The 16,682-nt window shown below is 39.7% G+C and overlaps 1 pseudogene; it reads left to right on the forward strand.

Moving 5' to 3' along the window:
* Positions 1-421: 421 nt before the first annotated feature.
* Positions 422-3,996, forward strand: LOC139021552 (ATP-dependent RNA helicase DDX54 pseudogene; annotated as a pseudogene).
* Positions 3,997-16,682: the final 12,686 nt, after the last annotated feature.

Below are 16,682 nucleotides of genomic sequence, written 5' to 3' on the forward strand. Positions count from 1 at the left end.
GCCCACCCCATCTTCCTGTGGCCCACTGGGCAGTGAAATCCTTACTTAGCAAATTGTAAAAGGGCTGGAAAGAAAAAAACAAAACAATATCCAGAGAAATAACCTATCAAGCACAATAAATAACCAGATAACAAGGAAATTGAGAAATGAAATAAATCTCTGAGAAATAAACATAAAGACATGATAATGTTATCTAAGGGACAGCAAATTTAAGATTGCAATTCTGAAAAAATTCAACAAGATACAAGAAAACTCAGAAAGGCAATCCAACAAATTCAGAAATAAAATCAATGAATAAAAAGATAACTGAACTAATGATATTGAAACTATAAAAAAGAACCAGGCAGAAATTCTGGAGCTGAAGAATTCAACAAAAGAGAGGAAGAATAAAATAGCTAGCTTAGGGAATAAAGTAGGCCAGATGGAGCAAAGTATTAGTGACATAGAAGACAGAAATGTAGAAAAGACTCAGGTGGAAGAAGAGAGAATTAAGAGTAAAAAAAAAAAATGGAAAGAACTTTACAAAAACTATCTGCCTCCATTAGAAAAAGCAATACAAGAATCATGGCTATACCAGAAGGGGAAGAAAGGGAGAAGGAAACAGAGAGACTATTCAAAACAATAATTAATAAAAACTTACCAAACCTGTGGAAAGAACTAGAACCTCAAATATAAGAAGCTAATGTTACAGAATTTACCAGGTAGCTGGAAAATACACACAAGAGTAGTCGGAGATACAGGAAAAACCCATTTATTTCCAGATGTGCTAGTACCATGACTCAGGGGAGCCTGTTTCCAAATCCTGAGCAAACCAATATGGAGGAAGCTTTCTCTTTATACCCTTTGGTTTTTTGGTCCCCAAATAAGGATCAGACTTGTGGACCTTTTGTGGGCTTTGCAAAAAGCCCTGTGTTTTGGGATGGGAGCCATGAGACCACACCTAAAGGCCTGGCCTGGCGCCAGCGCTGATAACCCCCTCCGGGGGTTGTGCATGATTCATGGCTTATGGCTTCTGTAAAATGGGAGTATTTAGGTAAACAGGTCTTGCAAGACCAGATAATTAAGGAAGGGGCAGTGACCAGACTATAGGCTAACAGGAATGTGCGTTAGGGATACTAATTAACTAGGTACAGAGTCAGGTTGCTGGTCTCCCCTCCAAAAATGTCTTATTTTCCTCATCATTAACAGGACACCTAATTATTTCAATCCAAAACTGCCTTCTCTCAGGGACATTATATTAAAACTGCCAAAAAGTAACAATAAAGAAAGAATTCTCAAGACATCCGGGGCAAAAAAGAGTAACATATAAAGGAAAGTCCATTAATTTTTTTTTTTTAGCAGAAACCTTACCGCTATGAGAGAGTGAAATCAAATATTTAAATTATTGAAAGAGAGGAATCACCTGCCAAGAATAATAAAACCAGCAAAGTTATACTTTAGGTATAAAGTAGAAATAAAGAATTTTCCAGACATACGGAGTTGAGAGATTTACCAGCATAAGAGCTGCATTACAGGAAATACTGAAGAGTGTTCTTCTACCTGAAACAAACAAACAACAACAACAACAAAAAATGATACAAAACTATGAGCAAAATTACTAACAGACAGAAGCATGAAATTGCAATCCTTGTTCAGAATATGTTATCAAACACTTAAACATAACATAGAATTTAAAAAAGAACCAAGTTGGAGGAATCACACTACCTGATATTACTAGGATAAAGTAATCAAAACAGCATGGTACTGGCTTAAAAACAAACATATAGATCAATGGAACAGAATAGAGAACCCAGAAGTAAACCCACACCTATATGGTCAATCAATATTTGACATAGGAGGCAAGGACATACAATGGGATCCAACAGTGTTAGGAAAATAGGACAGATACATACAAAAAATGGAACTAGACCACCTTCTTACAACATACACAAGAATAAACTCAAAATGGATTAAAAACTGGAATATAAGACTTAAAACCATAAAATTCCTAGAAGAAAACATAGGCAGTAAAATCTCTGATGTTCCTCTTAGTAATTTTTTTTCTGATATATCTCCTCAGGCAAGGGGAAACAGAAGAAAAAAATAAACAAATGCAATTACATCAAACCAAAAAGATTTTCCACAGCAAAAGAAACCATAAACAAAGTGAAAAGACAATGCACTGAATGGAAAAATATATTCATCAATGATACATCTGATAAGGGGGTAACATCCAAAATTTGTAAAGAACTCATATATCTCAACACCAAAAAATTAAAACAATCCAATTAAATATGGGCAAAGGGTCTGAATAGATACTTTACTAAAGAGGGCATACAGATGGCTAATAGACATATGAACCACATCACTAATTGTCAGAGGAATACAAATTAAAACCACAATGCTATATCATCTCACAACTGTCAGAATGGCTATCCTATATAATAAAAGGCTAATATGAAAATTGACCAAACAGTGGAATGACTGTTGGCTATGATGTGCACTGCAGTGGCCAACTGCCCCATCCAGTCCCTATTGGCTCCTCCCATAGCTGGCCCTGCCCCCGATTGTCCAACCCCCATCCTAGGCTCAGGCGTTGAGCGTCTGCCTCCCCCAGCCTCTTGGTCTCCACAGGGCCAAGGCCGCTCCAGCAGGTGAGCTGCACCCACATCTACAGCACCCTGAACCAGATGGCCCACAAGATCAACCTGGCCAAGTTCACCCATGGCAAGTGCTTCACCTTCATCATGACTGACCTGGTGGCCCGGGATCTGCACATCCTGCTGCTAGACAACATCATTAATTTCAGCTTCCTGGCCAAGGGCAAGCTCTTCCTGCACCATGTGGGTCATGTGGCCCGGGCTGGCCAAAGTGGCACAACCTACTCTTTGGTGGCCCCAGATGAGATCCCCTACCTGCTGGACCTGCACCTGTTTCTGGGCTGTGCCCTCACCCTCCCCCGCCCCCTGGAGGACCCCTCAGGTGCAGTCGTGGACGGTGTGCTGGGTGCCACAGAGCATGATGGATGACAAGGACTGCAACCTGCAGAATACCCTGGGGGTGTCGCTGGAGCTGTGGGACCTGGGCTGCATGGCCTACAACGCCCTTCAGCAGTACATGCCTTCGCAGCTAGTGCCCTCACCAGAGTCCATAAAGTGGGCCAAGGAGCTGGACCTAGTGGGGCTGGCCCTGCACCCCCTCTTTAGCTTGAGCTTTGAGGAGGAGGAGCTGCAGCGGCTGAGGCTGGTGGACAGCATCAAGCAGTACCGCTTGCGAGCGACCATCTTTGAGATCAACACCTCCAGCCGGGACCTGAGCAACCTGGTGATGCAGACCAAATGGCAGAAGGACTGCAAGGCCATTGCCAGGTTCCAGCAGGGCCAGCAGGAGCAGCAGGAGGGTCTGGCTGGCCCAGCCCCAAGCTGCCCAACTTGGCAGGCAGAGCAGCCTGGGAAAGGGAGGAGAAGGAGGAGGAGCAGAAGGAAGAGAAGGAGGAGGAGGAGGAGGGAGAGAGCATGGAGGACTTCTTCACAGAGGTCATGGGCCGGAAACGGCGGCAGCAATCAGGACCTGAGTGGGGAGCCAAGAGGCAGAAGGAGGAGGCCTGGCCACTAGACCAGGATTTCTATGTCCCCTATTGGCCCAAGGGCTTCAACAGTGAACAGAGCCTGCGCTTTGGTGGGGACAGGGCACCTTTAGGCAGCAGGTATCTGGCGCTGTCATGGACCTGATGGGGGATGAGGCCCAGAACTTGACCAGAGGCCAGCAGCAGCTCAAGTGGGACTGGAAGAAGCCATCTGGGGGGCAGTCAGGATAGGAGGACAAGAAGATCAAGACAGAAAGTGGTCGCTACATCAGCAGCTCCTACCATGGAACTTCTACCAGAAGTGGATGCAGAAACAGAAAATCGCCATAGGCTCAATGCTTGAGCCCCAGCAGGCCGCCAGCAGTCGGCCCTGTCAGTGGCACTGTTTCGGCCCAATCCAGTCAGAGCATGTTCAGGAGGCAACCAATTGATGAGTTTTTCTCACATCCATGTTTCTCTCTTTGTCTCTTACCTTCCCTACTACTTTAAAAATCAATGAAAAATGTCCTCAGATGAGGATTAACAACAAAAAAATATATACATACATATACACATATACAAAAATACATGAATATTAGGGAGGACGGGGGGCGGGACCCCAGAGGTGCATGAGTTTTGTGCACTGGGCCTCTAGTCTATATATATAAAAGCCTAAGTGACCATTACGACTGAACAACCGGAACGACCGGTCAACCAGTTGCTATGACACACACTGACAACCAGGTGGCAGACGTTCAATGCAGGAGCTGACTCCTGGTGGTCAGTGTGCTCCCACAGCTAACCTCCCATGGCCAGCTGGCGGTGTTTAGTGTCCAGTGTTCTTTCCTTCCGCGCCCGGCAACTATCACCTACTCTTCTGACCCCGCTCGGGGCCTTTGGCCCCAAGCTGGGACAGGGAACCGGGAATGGGTGGTGGTGGGCATGGCCCCTTCCCCAGGGGGGCCAAAGGCTGGGTCCTTCCTCGGGGCCAGTGGCCAACCTCCCACACCTTATCTCTCCCCCCGGCCAGCAGGCCCCAATTGGTCCACCTCCTGCCCTTAGCACAGTGGCAAGAGAAAGAGGAAGCGGGGAGGTAGGGAACCGCATGGTGGTGGGCCATCGGTGTCCATTCCTTTCTCAACCAGCCCGGTGACTGCCTCCTTCTCTCCCAACCCTGCCAGGGCCTTCAGGCCCCAGACTGAGACAGGGAACCAGGGGTGGGTGGTGGCAGACACAGCCCCTATCCCAGGGGGGCCAAGAGCCAGCTCCCTCCTTGGAGCAGGCAGCCAACCTCCCATGCCTCTTCTCTCCTCTCCCCTCCTACCTCCCCCTCCCCGCCCCCCCCGCCCGGCAGCAGGCCTCAACTGGCCTGGCCTTGATCAGCCCTGATCACTGGCCAGGCCTAGGGACCCCACCCATGCACAAATTCATGCACTGGGCCTCTAGTCTTCAATAAATCAACAAACAAGTGTTGGTGAGGATGTGGAAAAAAAGGAACCCTTGTGCACTGTTGGTGGGAATGCAGACTGGTGCAGCCATTATGGAAAACATAATGGAGGTTTCTCAAAAAATTAAAAATGGAGCTCCCTTACCACTCAGTGATTTCAATTCTGGGTGTATATCCAAAGAAACCCAAAACACTAATTTGAAAGAATATATGCACCCCTATAATCATTACAGCATTATTTACAATAGCCAAGATATGGAAGCAACCCAAGTATTCATCAATAGATGAATGGATAAAAAAAGTTGTAGTACATTTATACAATAGGATATTATTTGGCCATAAAAAAGAATGAAATCTTGCCATTTGCAACAGCATGGATGGACCTGGAGGATATTATGCTAAGTGAAATAAGTCAGTCAGAGAAAGACAAATATCATATGATTTCACTTATATGCAATCTAAAGAACAATATAAATGAACAAACAAAAACGGAGCTCAAAATAATTTTAATGAACTTGCTATTTTAAAAGAATTACAGATTCACATGCAGTTGTAAAAAATAAGAGAGTACCCTTTATATATGCTATAGTACAATATGACAACCAGAATATTGACATTGATAAAATCACCAATCTTATTTAGATTTCCCGTTTTATTGTATTCACTCTGCCGTGTGTGTGTGTGTGTGTGTGTGTGTGTGTGTGTGTGTACTTTTTGTTTAACTGGCAAGCTATGCTGAATGGTCTTGGATTGCTGTTTTCCCCTTTGTGAGCCCATCCATAGTTCTGCTATGTGTGTATATTGCCTGTGTGTATTTGCTAATTTTATCAATTCCAGTTTTTTTTTTCATTAAACAGATTTGACATTCTTTTTGTTAATTCAGGCTTTCCCTCACTTTTTTGTACCTTTTTAAAGTTAGTGTCTTTTCAATATGCGTACTTTTATGGCAATATTTATATGCATGTATTTAATACAAATTTTCTTTTCTCACATTAACCAGTTCACTATAAATATTTCAAATTCAACTATTTTGTAACTATATGAGTACCAGAAAGGAAAGGTACATGAGAAAATTATCAGAAGCTATTTAAAACAACTATAAGACTCTCTTTCTCTCTCTCTCTGTCATGCCTTCAAACTTATTCTTTTAAAGATTAAGAAATATTATTTTTTAATACTGGAAAAAACAGGCTTTATTGTTTTTACAAATATCTTGGACAAATCACATATGTTTAAAATTTGTTCTTGCATTAATTAGTTTTGCAACAGATGGAATTTTCTTACACAGTATTTGTATTAAAAGCAAATGATTTATTTTTTAAAAGGAAAGTTTGCAAAAAAATTGATTGTGATCTTTTATAATTTTCATTATTCTCTCTTATTGTTGAGTATCACTCTATGATATGAATATATTAATATGTTTAACCATTCATCATTGAAAGACATCTGGGTGTTTTCAAATTTTGAACCATTGTAACTAAAGTTGATGCTATGACTATTCCTATATATTTTCTTGGTGACAATATAAATTTCCACTTTCTTAGAATAAATGTTCAAGAGATAATTTCTGCTAGGTCATATGGTAATTGTGTGTTTAAATTTATACCTATTTACTGTTTTCCAAACCATTTCACATTTGTACCAGCAGTATTGGGTGATGCGGAGTCTCCTTATCCTTGCCAGCATTTGGTGTGGCCACTACTTGAGTTTTAGCCATTCTCTGGGTGTAATGACATCTCACTGTGGTTATAATTTGTACATCGCTGATGGCCAGGTATGTCAAAACTTTTTTGTATGTTTATTTGCCGTCTGTATATATAAGAGTATTTAATGAAATTTATTTTACTGATTACATTCTTTTTTTATTTAATTTGATCTTTATATATTCTAATAATGATCCTTTGACAAATATGTAGTTAGCAAGTATTTTCTCTCATTCTATAGTTTTCCTTTTCATTTTATTCAGATTTTTGCAGAGCAAAGGTTTTTAATTTTTATAAGGTCCAATTTTCAATTTTTTTCTTTCATAAATTGTAGTTCTAATGTCAAGTCTAGTAACACTATTCCTATTCCAAAACCCCAAAGATTTTTTTCAACATTTAATTTTAAAAGTTTTATAGTTTTAAATTTTGCATTTAAGTTTATGATCTATTTTGTTAACTTTTGTAAAATAGGTGATGTTTATATCAAGGTTCATTTTCTTTGCGTATGAATGTCCAATTATTTTAGCACCCTTTACTGAAAAAGTTATCCTTTGTGCATTGAATTGTTTTTTAATCTTTATCAAAAATCATTTGGACATATTTATGTGGGTCTATTTCTGTATTCTATTCCATTGATTTATGCGCCTATCATTCTGCAAATACCATTATCTTGATTGTTATACCTACACAGTAAACCTGATTAAGATTTATACCTCAATTCTCCATCTCTTGTGCTATTATAATAATTATTTTAAAAATTCAAATAGTTGTTTCTAGTCAAGAGTTTTTATCATAAGTGAGGGTGGAATTTTGTTAAATGTTTTTCTGAGTTAATATAATTACATCATTTTTTCCTTAGGCTGTTATTGTGATTGGTTACTATGAATGAATTTTTTAATGTTGAACCAGCTTTGTATTTCTAGACAAAACCCACTTGTTTCTGGGTATATACTTTTTATACATTGTTTTACTCAATATGCCAATATTTTGTTGAAGATTTTTGTTTTTATGTTAATGAGATATTTGCCTATATTTTTCATATCCTATAATATCTTAACTTCTTTTTAATGTAATGACAATGCTCATAGAATTAGGAAGGGCTCATTCTGATCACATTTTCTGGAAGAAATTGTAGAGAATTGGAAACCTCCAGACACTGGTAATTTGGGGGGAAAGGTTTTCAATAATTGATATGATTTATTTAATAGATATAGAGATATTCAAGTTGCATGTTTCCCCTTAAACAAGTTTTGGTAGATAGTGTCTTTTTTAAGAAATCAGTCTATTTCATCCAAAGTATTAAATTTGTAGGCAGAGTATTTCTTTATTATCCTTTTATGTCTATGGATCAGATGTTCTTTTTTATTTCTAATACTGGAATTTTGTAACTTTTTTTCATCTTCGTTAGCCTGCCTACAGATTTTTTAAATTTTCTTCACCTTTTGAAAACCAGCATTCAGTTTTTTGATTACCACTATTGTTTTCTTGTTTTCAATTTCATTGATTTCTGCTCTAAATTTTATTTTCTTTCTTTTGTTTATTTTAAACTCTAGTTGATCTTCTTTCTCTAATTTCCTAAGATAAGGCTTAGGTTATTAATTTTAGATTTTTTTTCTAATATATGCTTTTAATACTATAAATTTCCCTGTAAACACTGCTTTAGCAGCATCCAATACATTTTGATAAGTTGTATTTTCATTTTTATTTAGTTTAAAATATTTTTAAATTTCTTTTGATACTTTTTCTTTCACTAATGTGTTATCTAGAAATGTATTCCTTCATTTCCAAGTATTCTGGGATTTTCAGCTATCATTCTGCTATTGATTTCCAGGTTAAACCCATTGTGGCTTCAGTACATACTTTGTATGGTTTCTATTTTTTAAACATTTTAAGGTTGTTTTATGGCTCAGACTGTGACCTATCTTGGTGAATGTTTTCTGTTGGCTCAAGGAGATTATGTGTTGGGATGTTTCTAAATGGGTTCTATAAATGACAAGTAGATCAAGTTCATTAATACTGATTTCCGACAAACTATATCCTCACTAAAGAAAGTACTTATAGAGAAGCCTGAAACACTGCTGAAGACAAAAATGACAGAACTGAATTTGTCCTTCATCAGGTGCATCATAAGAAGGCAGTTTCTTTTTAGCTTTGGAGGGGGGTGGAGGAGGGGGGAAGGACAATAATACTAGGAAAAATATAAGGCAGTAGAAAAAGAGGAAGACCAAATGCAAGATGGACTGACTCTAAAAAAATAAGCCATAGACATTATTCTACATGAACAGAGCAGGGCTGTTCAAGACAGCTCAACATTACTCATTCCAGGGTCATCAGGAGTCAGAGCCAACTCAATGGCACACACCACACACATATCTTTACTGATTTTTCTGTCTGCTGGATCTACCACTTCTGAAAAGAGTGTTGTTAGCCTCCCACTGCATAATGGATTTTAAGACAATGAAACCTTATCTTTATACATTTGTCAAAACACAAAGCATACAATATCAAGAGTAAACCCCAAGTTAAATTATGGACTTTAAGTCGATAATGATGTGTCAATGTTTGTTCCTCAGTTATGATAAATGTATCACTCTGTGGTGGATATTGCTGGTGAGAAAAGCTGGTGTGTGTGTGTGTGTGCGCGCACGCGCGTGCACGTGTGGAGGGAGACTTATGGAAGAACTCTACTTTCTGCTCAATATTGCATGAGTGTAAAACTACTCTAAAAAATAAAGTCTGTTATTTTTTAATAAGGTACAGAGGAGAAAACAGCCCATCCACTTTCTTTACAAAAAAACAAAACACATAAAAAACAATTTGGAAAATGTGATATAAACAAAAAACCAACAAGAAATAGCACAACAGAAACTATCTTATTCTTTGTTAACTCAACATGCTGAATTCGCCAATGCATCTCATTCTCTCTTTAAATACATTGACTGACAATGTTGCTGTACAGAAAGCTTGAAACTAACAAAACTGTTCTTTAGCCTAAACACAAATTTCTGCACTTTCTAAAATGGTTAGATTACTTATATTTGTTAGTATACTATAATCCAATATGCAACTGATATATCAGTATTAAAAAAGAACTACTGAATATAATAAAATTAACTGGATATTTTTAAGGACCTTCATAAACTCATAAAAAAAATTTTCTCAAATTGGAAATGAATGAAACAATTGTAAAGTACTAACATTTTTTTGTTTTAAAAAAGTATCAAAATTCTGTACTTAAATTTCTTTGCAAAAGTTCTACTTAAATATCTGCAAATAATTGTAGATATGGTTTACATAAGAAAGGTGATAAGATGCAACTTGGTCCCGTTCGTATGTTTGAAGTTAAAATAAATGGTTAAGGTTAATATCTGGAATCTTTATGTGTTACCAATGTGTCCTTACTAACCAACCGGTCAGTCCTAGTCATGCTAACTATGAGAGTTTGTACTTGACCCACTCTCCACAGTTCAGATACATGAAAAGTTTAATTGTGCTGAAATGTAGGTGTGCCACCTCCACAGAGGATGGATTTGGAAATCTGTCCAACTTGTATAGAGACATTTCTGAGGGAATCTGGAAAATGTCATATAAACTTTGGTCATTTATAGTTTATAAATAACAGACTTATTTTTAGTGTGGGAGCCCCAAGAGGAAAGGAGGCACCAGGCAGGCCGCAAAATCATCTGTGGGACAGATCCTACGGGATTTAACCCGATCTCTAGCACACGATTGAAAGATAAGATGGCATGTGCCTGCATGTACACACATATGGACGGAGCGGCGCTGAGGGGAGAAGAAAGGCTTATGTCATGGCTTTGAAACACTGAGGCTTTTCAACAGAATCCGTCCACAGGTTTCAGACCATTGTTCTTTTCAATGTGTTTCCAAGGACTATTGGCACTTCATCCACAACAGCAGGGCATATGTTTTAATCTGCTGGTAAAACAATCGCTCATATCCCAACCCAGGGCCAGGGTATGTTTGTTATGTCACTTGGCCGTGCAGCTGGAGCTGAAAGCTGCTGCTGTCAGAGGAAACGTTTAGATGACTCAGCCAATGAGGTGCTTTATTGGGTCTGGCAGCAGACAACAGGTGACTATTTCATGGAGGAGTGAGGCTGTATTAGTTGTTTATACAGACTGCCCAGCCATGGCCACAGTTATTTAGATTGGTGAACTGGAAATATTTCATTTCTCAGGAGCCTGCTGAGTTCTGTTGATGGCTGGTTGTTGCCACTATTTGCTTCAGATGACTGGAGTAAAGTTCTCACCTCACCAATATGCTCTCAGCTCCCCGAGGAGCAACATCCAGAGTTTGGGGCATCTGTATGAGACCAGCTCCTCTAGTCCTGTGCCAATTTGGCAGGAGCCTGCAGAAAATTCCTGCTGCACCTTTTAATGAGATTGGGAGTCTGAATGGCTGCAGAAACTCTGGCTGTAGAGCGAGTTTCATCACAAGAGCTTGCCTGTGACTGTGAGTATATTACAGCACGGCAAGTGCCCTCTCTCCGGGATGCTAGATGAACTGGTATGCACACTAGGGAGGCCCCTGCGCATTTGCTTCTGCAAACACACTCACAAATCAGTGGGCCTGTTTGAGAGGCTACAGATACATTAAAAATGGCATTTTCCTAAGATATGAACCATCTGGATTCTGCTATCAATTTTACTAGCTGTGTGACTTTGAACCTCCCCTTGTTGGTGAAACCTGTTTTCAGCCTGACGTGTTAAGGGGTTTGGAGAGTTAGCCTCAACTCTGACATTCTATGATAAAAAGAAAAAACAAAACAAAATTAGCAGCAAATTTTCTTCCTCATAAACTAAAAAAAAAAAAAAAAGTTTTTTAATGGTGAAGGATTCAGTGAAGCATCAAAAAGACAGGGCATTTACATGCACAGAATAGTCATGAGACCGAGGAACAGAATGCCCCCTTTCCTGGCGACAAGCCAATGGCACAGCACTGACACCTTCTGAGGCTCAGCGTCTGTGACAGTGAAATTGGAGCCATTTACCTGCCTGAGCTTGACACCAGGGACTGATGGAGGGCATGAGTGAAGACACACTCTGATGAAGAGAAACTACTACATATGTATTATTTATAGCATCAAAATTATTCAATTCATCCCATGGAGATCCCACACACCAGTTACCATCTTTACTGGGGCCATCATATAAAAATTAGTAACCTTTGTGTAGGCGATGGAATACTATGCTGCTACAAAAAAGAAGGAATTCTTACCATTTGCAACAGCATAGATGGAACTGGAGAACATTATGCTAAGTGCAATAAGCCAGTCAGTGAAAGAAAAATACCACATGATCTCATTCATTTATGGATAATAAAGACCATTATAAACTGATGAACAAAAATAGATACAGAGGCAGAGAAGCATTGAACAGACTGTCAAAAGACAGAGGAAAGGATGGGGAGGGTTCGGGGGCAGGGAGAGGTAAGAGATCAACTTAAGAACTTGTATGCATGCATATAAGCATAACCAATAGACACAAGACACTGGGAGGGGGGTGAGGGCATGTGCCAAGAGGTAGGGGAGGCTGGGGGAAGGTCAACTGGGGGGAAAAAAAGACAGATGTACTACTATTTGTAATACTTTAAACAATAAAAAAGTGGTGAATTAAAAAAAATAGTAACCTTAATAACAATAGTACTTTTAATAGCTCTATTTATGGTCTGCTCAGTGGTAAACACCGTACCAAGCATTTAAGTGCATTCTCATTTATTTCACACAACTTGGCAAAGACTGTGTCATTAAGGACATTTTGCATTTGAAAAAAATGTTTTTAAAAAGTTTTAAGAAAGTAAAACACAGGTATAAGTTCCCACTGATGACTAGAGTCTGAGCTATTTGTGAATTGATGAAGCTGAATATAATTTGAGTATTAAAAAGAATTACCCAAGTAAGAAAAGCTTTCAAACTCTTGAACCAGACTATTTTTGATAGTTTTTTACTAGATGTACTGGTTAATAATGCGGATTTTTTTCAATAGATGGAGTTACACATACGTTGATATATATGCGATTTGATATGTATGCTATTTTGTCGTATTGACAGCAAGCTTCAAAACTTCATATGTCAAATTTGCTAAAGGTGTTAACATCATAGATATTTTTACGCTTAAAAATGTTGAATTTTGTGCCAAAAAAAAGAGCATTTGCAGAAAGTTTTAATTCATTACTTTATTTTGAAGAAAAAGTTATCGTATACTTCGGGAAGCTTATGGTGAACATGCTCCATCTCAAGATACTTGTGAATGCTGGTTTAAAAGCTTTAAAAGTTGCCGAAACCAGTTTGGCTCAGTGGATAGAGCGTCAGCCTGGGGACTGAAGGGTCCCAGGTTCGATTCTGGTCAAGGGCATGTACCTAGGTTGCGGCCACATCCCCAGTGGGAGATGTGCAGGAGGCAGCTGGTCGATGTTTCTCTCTCATCGATGTTTCTAGCTCTCTATCTCTCTCCCTTCCTCTCTGTAAAAAATCAATAAAATATATTTTTTTAAAAAAAGCTTTAAAAGTGATGATTTCGATGTGAAAGACAAAGAACATTCAGGTCAACCAAAAAAGTTTGAAGACCAACAATTAATTACAAGCATTATTGGATGAAGATGCGTGTCAAACTCAAAAACAACTTGCAGAAACATTAAACATTGTTCAGAAATTTCCGATCTTTTACAAGCAATGGGAAAGATTTTAAAGGAAGGAAAATGGTGCCACATCAACTGAACGAAAGACAAATGGAAAACCGAAAAGTCATCAGTAAAATGTTGCTTCAACGGCACAAAAGAAAGTCTTTCTTGCATCGAATTGTGACTGGCGATGAAAAGTGGATTTATTTTGAGAATCCCAAACACATAAAATCATGAGTTGATCCAGGTCAACCATCAACATCAACTGCAAGGCCAAATCGCTTCTGAAAGAAGACAATGCTCTGCATTTGGTGTATTATGAGCTTCTAAAACCAGGTGAAACTGTTAATACTGATCGCTATCAACAACAAATAATCAATTTGAACCACGCTTTGATCATAAAATGACCAGAATGTGCCAGAAGACATGGCAAAGTAATTTTGCTTCATGATGATGCACCATCACACACTTCAAAACCAGTTAAAGACACATTAAAAGATCTTGCCTGGGAAGTATTAACCCACCCGCTGTATTCACCAGACCTTCCTCCTTCAGATTACCACTTGTTCTGATCGATGGCACACGCACTATCTGAGCAGCACTTCAAAACATACGAAGAAGTGGAAAATTGGGTCTCTGAATGGTTTGCTTCAAAACAAGAAAAGTTCTATTGGGACGGTATCCACAGATTACCTGAAAGATGGGGAAATGTGTGGCTAGCTATGGACATTACTTTGAATAAAGCACTTTTGATGTTTCTCTTGAAATTATTGTGTTTTCTTTGATTACAGAATCCGAATTATTAACTGGTACACCTGGTAACATCATTTCAATGGCACATCCCATTGTCTCAGGGCCCGCTGGTTCATCAAGTGCTCTTGCCAGGCCTGTCCCATGCTCTGGGTACTTCAGTTCCCTCCCACTCAGTCACTTCATCCATCTGGGATGACAGGTGGTGCAGGGCAGGGTAACTTAACCATCTCACTCTCTCATTTGTTCTCCACAGCAACCTGTGACATCAGCAGGGAACAATTTTTAATCCTAGTTCTAGAGATGGAAAACTCAGAGAAGTGTCCTTTGATATCTCTTACTCCTTCCCTCCATTTACAGTCACTTCCTGCCCATTTTTGTTCTATGGGAAATCATTTTATCTTGAGGGTTTGACACTAGGCCTAATAGCCCCCTGCTGGCTTTTTTTGCCCTACTGCTCTCACCGTTATTATTTTCAATGACCTTTTAAAAAGCAAAAATGCAATTTCTCTTAAAAATTTTATGAAATTTATTTATTGGGGTGACACTGGTTAATAAAATGACATAGGTTTGAGGAGAGCAAGATGGCGGCGATATAGGCAGACGCGTCCCAGGTCTTGTCCCGGAGCAAACGGAGTAAGCAGCTGAAACTAATAACACCCACCCCGAATTGGCAAATTTACTCAGCTGGTGAGACGGCTTGCAGCCTGGAAGGGCAGACCTCCCCTGGAAAGGTTAAAAACCAGGGATCTGGGCAGGAAAGTTTGCCAGACCTGAGCCCAGAGGGTCGGAGGGAGACCGCATGGCAGACAGCCGCGTCTCTTGGGACAGACACAGACCCTGACCAGGGTAAGGAGTTCCGCGGGTTTGCTGGCGCCAGGAGATTTGAGATTTGGATTTTGTGATTGCGGAGAACTGAGACTAAAGGGGGCATCCTGAGGAACTGATCAGACCATGCAGTGCCCATAAGAGAGGAGCGTTTCCCAGACCATGCAGTGCTGGTAAGAGGAGCGTTTCCCAGACCGGTAAGAGGAGCGTTTCCGCGGCCGGCCGGCGTTTGTCTGTTTCTTTGTTTTCACTGAACCCTGCTCATAGGACAGTTCGGATACAGACACTCACCTGTGCTGAAGAGAGGGTGAAGGTGCAGACGAGGGGAATCTGGGGAGAGGCTGAGGAAAGAGGGGGAGCCGGAGGAGGTGGCAGCGAATTGAGTGCTGAGACCCCCCTGGGCCCAGGACTGGGGCAGCCATTCCTCCAGAGGGTGGAATTCCTCCCCCCAGCCCCCCAGGCAAGGAGCACAGCCACACCCAGATTCCACCCTGTATGAGATAAAGGACTAAAACAAGCTGATTAGTCCCTGGGAGTTACCAGGGTCTGGCCTATAGAGGGATTTTCAGTCCCACCAACAACACAGAGCAGGGTAAGGATTAAAAAAGGATAGAGAAGCTGTATAGCCTCAGAGGCCAACCCAAAAACACTGCCACCCAGAGGTTGAGCCACAAACTGACTCTTAGGGGAATACAAATTAAGGCAGACTGGATCACAAATACGGCCTGCTTTAAAATCAGGACTGTGATTTACAACACGGAGGAACAGTGTAATGCAGGCAAATTCAACACTCTCCTAAATACCTGGCAGGACTAAGGCGAACCAGGCTGAAGAGTAGAAGAACCAAAAGACCATCACTACTGCAAATTTTTTCTTTTTCTTTTTCTTTTTAATTTTTTCACCTTTTTACTAAGAAACCAATTTTTTTTTTCTCTCTTTTTCTTCTTTTTCCATCACCTGATTTTACCCTTTCAATTACCACATTTTTATTTTTAACCAGTATTATTACTCCTACCATTTTACCATTTTTTAAAGTGCCATTTTATTTTCTCTTTATTTTCTTTTGGGATTAGTGTTCTCCATTCTATTTTCATCGTTCCTTTAGCATTAATTTTCCCTATCCCAATTCCACCTCTTTGCTAAAACCCTCTTCCTTACTTTTCCCCTTTTGGTGTCCTGTTTCTCTTACCCTATTCCTGCTCCAGACTTTCCCAATTCCCTCTTTTTACCCCCTGTCTAATTCCACCCTACTTATATATCCTATTTCCAATCTACTGCTCTAAATCCTTATACACCTATTCTTTATCCTTCTTCACTTTCCAACCATTTTTTTTCTCTCTTATCTTTCTATTGTTTTCTTGATTGTTGAATATATTGGGCTTTTTTTTTTTTTTTTTTTTTTTTTTTTTAATTTGTTTGTTTGTTTTGTTTTGTGTTTTTTCTTCTTTTTTAGGACTGGTTGTGAGGTTGTTTTTCTTTTTCTTTTTCTTTTTCTTTTTTTTTTCTGCTGGTTTTTCCCTTCCCTCCCCCACCCCACCCCAGTTATTTTTGTGCTTCTGTTTTCCCTTACCCCTCTGGATATTATTGGTGGTTTGTAGTTTGCATTCATCTCCAGGGATCTGTTGCTGGAATTTGTTGAGATTAGTGGCAGTTCTATTGGAGTTTGCTCCTCATACGGGGAGTCTCTTCCCCACTTCTACTTCATTCTCTTTTTTTGCTCTCTTTTTTTCCCCCCTCTTTTTTCCCAATTCTATTTTTGCACTCCTTTTTT

Source organism: Myotis yumanensis, unplaced genomic scaffold (genome assembly GCF_028538775.1).
Source record: "Myotis yumanensis isolate MYYU_CA2020_CCGP unplaced genomic scaffold, mMyoYum1.0.hap1 SCAF_13, whole genome shotgun sequence".
NCBI classification, from domain to species: Eukaryota; Metazoa; Chordata; class Mammalia; order Chiroptera; family Vespertilionidae; genus Myotis; species Myotis yumanensis.